This window comes from Chiroxiphia lanceolata, chromosome 14 (assembly GCF_009829145.1).
Source record: "Chiroxiphia lanceolata isolate bChiLan1 chromosome 14, bChiLan1.pri, whole genome shotgun sequence".
Lineage (NCBI taxonomy): Eukaryota > Metazoa > Chordata > Aves > Passeriformes > Pipridae > Chiroxiphia > Chiroxiphia lanceolata.
The window spans coordinates 3,812,781-3,818,638 of record NC_045650.1 but is presented as its reverse complement, the minus strand read 5'-3'; positions in this window follow the sequence as shown (position 1 = coordinate 3,818,638).

The window sequence follows — 5,858 nt, the reverse complement described above, 5'->3', positions numbered from 1 at the left end:
CTCCCTGGGAGCCTCTGGCTGCTCCCAGTTGGAGGCTCCGGCGGGTGTGTAGTTGGGAATGCCGCTGGACACACACGCGTCGTGTGGGTGGCTGCAAAGGGAGGAGCAAATGCTCCACCTCCCAGACTCCCCTCCCTGGTCCATCAGCTTCCAGCTGGGAGATCCCACTGGAGATTCACACCCTTTGGAACGACATGGCCAAATAGAGGCTCCTCCCGGGAGTGCTTCCTTGAAGGAAAGCCTCGTGAGCCCTCAGACCAACTGCACAAGGGGCATGATAGTCCTAACTCTGGGCATTTTTGGCTCCCAGTCTCTCAAAAACCCTTCTTGGAGGGGAACAAAATTAATCTTCACTGTCAGAGCAGCCAGACCTGGCAGAACGGGTCCCATAAAAAAGCCCCATCCAGAAACAGCTCCATCTCACCGTGGGCTTCCCTGGATTTCTGCAGAGGAAACGCGGCAGCAACGTTTCAGATAATCAGTTTTCATCAGTAAATCATGCAATCCACCCAGTTTGTTGTGCTAAACACAGTGCTGCAGGGATGGAGGTCACCTGTGCAGGTGGAAGTCACCTGCGTGAGACAAATAAGATTCAACAATTGCTTAAAGCTTCTTCCTATAAGAAGGATTTACAAGAAAAGTTCTCTTCATCTCTCTTCACCACTTGAAAATGGCATCAAAAACTGAGCTGCTTAGAATAGTTGGAGAGATGGAGAAATAAAATTAGTTGCAACAGCGTTTAACAGATTTTAATAACACAGAGGAAAAAAAAAACCCAACATATGGGGTCAAATTCCTCTGCTGTGAAGCTCCTTTTAGGTTGATGATGTTTCAAGAGGGATAAATTTAGTGCAGAGAATACATGCAATTAAAACAGGCGCCTGGGGCTGTGTCCAGACGGATCAATGGCCTATTTGTTCCCTTCAGCCACCCAAATGACACCAAAATTGAGCTGCCAGAGACAGGCTGGTGACCCAATTCCGTGTGGGAGTCACAGCCCAGCATCACCCCGACACAGCTCCTGGGCCTCAGCAGCACAGGACCTCCCTGTTCCTGATGCCAGTTGTGAAGCAAGAGGAGGATAAATTTTGGAAGACAGGGATATACCCTCCAGGAGCAACTTCTTTCTACTTTATCGTGGTTAATTTGAATTCACAGAATCACAGAATGGTTTGGGTGGGAAGGGACCTTAAAGCCCATCCAGTCCCACCCCTGCCATGGGCAGGGACACCTTCCACTAGCCCAGGTTGCTCCAAGCCCTGTCCAACCTGGCCTTGGACACTTCCAGGGATCCAGGGGCAGCCACAGCTTCTCTGGGCAACCTGTGCCAGGGCCTCACCACCCTCACAGGGCAGAATCTCTTCCCAGTATCTCAGAAGGGATAACTCATTACTCTAAAGGAGTGAGAACACAGTGCTCTTAACAGCAATTAAGAAGTAATTAAGACATTACTCAGCCAGAGTGAAGAGCAGCGGAAGCTCTGAGCCTGGGCTCACATCCCAAGCCATCATATTTCCTCTTTCTGCTGAAATATTTGGTGCTAAATTTAAGAGTTTGAGGACTTGTTCCATTTGGTGGCATGGAAAAAGTTCTGAGAACCTCCCACTCCCCTCCACCCCCAAACAAGCATTTTTTTTTTGCTGTTCTTGGGAAAAAAAGTCAAGAAAATTAATATTCACCTACATTTACCTTAAGCCAAAAATTAAACCTTTGGATCTTGGAGGGAAAAAAACCCACAGAGGGGAGCTTGACAAGGCTCTGGAAAATGGTTTTGTGTGTAGAATCAATATTTGTTTGATAATGGAACCAGAAAAAACAACAGAGTTGGGACAGTACCTGAGGAAGGTCAGCAGAGAGGATAATATTAAAATATGCTCATTTTATTCCCTTTTGTATCATTTTACCCTGAAGTTCTATCTAAATAACCTTGTTGATTCTCTTAAATCCTTATTTTTGCCCCTGTCCATTACACATACTAGCTATGAATAAACCAAAAGCCAAGGACAAAATGTTTTCCCAAAGTTCTATGATAACAAAATACAAATGTTGTTCCTCTTGTAGTGGTTATTGACATTATTGAACCACTTTTTCATGTGAGCACCATTTGATCCAGTGTTTATGGACAGGCTTTCATTTTTTCCCTAATGTAATGCTCTTTGTCACGTTTTAGGGTTTCCAAGCTGGATTCTGATCCCACAACTGTACTGACAGGCACCTGGTGAAATGAGGAGGACTGGGAAGAGAATAGAGTGATATGGGATCAGTGACCAAATTCAGGCTGCTGCAATAAAAATGTTACATTTCTGCATCTTTTTCCCCCAGGGAATACTCATTCCTGACCACAGGCAGCCCCACAGGTAACACTGTGGATTATCCCTGTGGAAGCTCTTGGCTTTCCCTGGGAAACCATTCAGTGGCCCTTGCTGAACTCTATTAATTAGAGATCCACCAGATGATATTTGGGAGCACCCAGATGATGTTTCAGTGTTACCATTTTTTTTTTTCCCTATTTTACAAGTAAACCTTTTTTCCAGTTTACCCGAAAAGCCTCCACGCCCCTCAGCCCACTTCCCTTTCTGGGCAGGATCACAACCACAGCTATTCTGGGCAGCAGCAATGGAAAACCCCTGAAAATCCAAAGCTGCAACAGGGGGGTTTCTCAGCACCTCCCAGGCCGTGAAGACACTGAGAAGTAACTTTGTGCTGCAGTGAGGGGGGTGAACCTCCCAGAGCCCAGGCAGGATGGGGGTTTAATGTAACATCAGTGACTTCTCTCAAAAATCTGGGTTTAGTGAGAATTTCAACGAAATTACATTGAGTAAATGCAACATCAATAAGAATAAATCAAAAGAATAAGGCTTTCTCTTTGCACACACTCTCTCCTCAGAGGAGCAACCACTTCACGCCTCCTTCTAGTGAAACCATGGATATTTAATCCATGGATTTCAGCTCAGTGGGGAGATCAGTCTCCACTTATGAGCTGCTCTCTGGACACCCACTCTGGTCCCACACACACCTCTGGATGTCTGTGCTTTCCTTGAAGCCCTGCTGGATGCAGGCTTTGGTTTCTCCTTGTGGAATAAACATGAGCAGGTGGCCATTTCCTGGGGTGTGTTTGTTATATAAGAATATTCAATAAATCTGCCCCAAAGCCCTTTCAGTGCCATGGCTTTGCCTGTGAGCAGTGACCTGTCCCTGATGTTTAATGGCTGGGCTGGAGCAGTGCCTGGGTAGCAAAGGAAAGGGAGCTCTGCCCGTTTCCATTCCAAGCACCACCAGCACAAGTGTCCACACGGAATATTTTACAGCCCAATTTGCACCAGTGTTGCATATGCAACAGGAACGTTTTCACTTTCTATTCCAAGAAAGTTTTGGGGGTTTTTTTTATGATTCAACTAACAGAAAAGAGGAACGAAATTTGTTAATTTAAAATATCAAGCTGAGATTTTCAGGAAATTGCTTTGCAGTCCTGTTCCCTGTTCCGTTACATTCACAAATTCATTCATTTGAAACAAAGCACTAATACAGTTTATGTACACAAAGCAAAAATGAGAGTCTGGATTCTCTCTCGCTCTTCTTTGTTAACTTTTGTTACCTCTCAAATTAGTAATTAATTATTGAAACACCAACTTTACACAGTTGAGCAACAGACAGAGCAAGTGAATAAATGGTTCGTGTGCCTCACAAATTTGGCACTGCAAAGCAGAAGTGTGTGAGCACAGATGGGAATGAGAACAAAAAATAGCAACACAGCAGATTAAGAAACTGAATTATTGCACAAAATTAGAAATTTTTTGAGGAAGATCAAGGATCCCTAAATAGTCAGTCAGAGCCCAGGGAAGCAAAGCCTTGGTGCTCCAACACAGGGATGAGAGGTAGGGAAACACTTCCAGGGATGGGGTAGCCACAGCTTCTCTGGGCAATCTGTGCTGGGGTCTCACCACCCTCACAGCCAAGAATTCCTTCCCTGTATCCCATCTAACCCTGCCCTCTGGCAGTGGGAAGCCATTCCCCCTTGTCCTGTCCCAAAGCCCCTCTCCAGCTCTCCTGGAGCCCCTTTAGGCCCTGGAAGGGGCTCTCAGGTCTCCCTGGACCCTTCTCTTCTCCAGGTGAACCCCCCTCAGATCTTCGAGCCTGAGTCCATCCCAGAGTTAACATTCCCACTGAGAGTTCCACAGAGTCCAGAGCCCACATTTCAATGTCACACACCTGGGGCTGTGTTTAGGAAAAATGCTGTTTGCACTTACCCTGGGGGAGGAACAGCAGTGGTGAGACACGGGAACCCCCTGCAAGTCTCAGTCTTCTGGGGCTGGTTTTAAAGTCCCAGTTCCTCAGGCCCCTTGAAGTCACCCTTCCCCAAGGGAAGCTCCTCAACCCTTTGCTCACCTTCTCTGAGCACTTAAACAGCGGCAAAAAAAGCCCCAGGAAAAGTTGGTGAGATGCCAGATTGTTTCCAAGGATTGCAATTTAAATATTGTAACAACAACTACAAATGTTTTCCCTAAAGAGAGCCCCAAACAAGCATCCTAAGGAAAATAAAGCCCTGATGGACATACACAGGATTTCTAACAAACTCCAGTAATTCAGCTTCAGAGACAAATCCCCCCAGTTTGCTCCACAGCATCAAATATTCCTCCAGACTTTTTGCCTTCCCTCAAGTGAAAGGGAATATCCACAACCCCCACGTGGAACAGGAGGGAAGAAGGAAGGAGTTTGGCCCTCTTGGGATTCACAGGAGGCAGCCAGGATGTCACATGTGGGAGTGGGATGGTTTGCTGCCACCTGGGCACTCATTTACCAAGCAACCACTGCCCCTCACAAGTGATTTATATTCCCAGCAGATTGATGGAGTTACCACAAATGAATTAATGCAAAGGAAAAGCAGGCAGGGATGAAATTGTGAGGATCTTCTCCTAAAGAGGAAGAAAATTAGGTTAATTACAATCAAATAGCTGAATTTTGGAAACCTTTATGTAAAGCAGGAGCAAAACAGAGAGGAGAAAATCAGTATTGCAATGTCATGTATGAACTTGTGGAGAGAGAGAAGGAACGCTGCTAAAGAGTAGATTTCAGCCCATTAAAAGCAGCTCAGTATTTTAAATTTTGGGTGAAAAAATAAGCCACTCACACTTAGTTTCATGCCAAGTTGACAAGCAAATGGTATTTTCCTCTTTAAAAGAGGAATGAATGAAAAATACAGGTATTTAGTGTTTGAGATTTTTCTGATTATCTGATATTCCATCTTTTATAGTCCCAAAGGGAAGGGTTTGGCCTTCCAGGTTTTGAGTCCTTCTAGATTTTAACCTGCAGAATAGAAGAACATCAACTGATGGAAACTGTTGTTCTGCAAACCTGGCATCCCTTCTGTGGGAATTAATTCTTCCTTCAAAAAAAAAGGTGGATTTTGAGACTTAGTTGCAAAATGATTGTAAAGCTCTGGAAATCCTGACCTGAAAGGTACTAAAGGAAACCACCACTAGATATCACCATTTGACTATTCAATAAATCTCAGAAAAATTGTTAATGTTGATCTGGAGTGTAAAAATCCCAATTATCCTCCAGGCAGATGAAGTTACCTCCTACAGGGGCTTAAATCCCACAGCCTGGAGCAGACTGGGAACAATATCCTGACTACAGGACTCAGTTAACTGGGGAGATTAAGCCCAGCTTATTCCAAGGTCTGTGTCCCAGCACCTGGTGAACATTCCTCTGTGGGAACACAGAATGAGAACTGGATATAAAGGTAAAAATTCCCTGCCAGCATTTCCCTTTCAATATCAGATTTTCTGGCACATGGATAAAAATCAGCACCAGGCAGAATCTGGCCTGTAAAATATGGCCCTGCTTTCCTTTGGAAT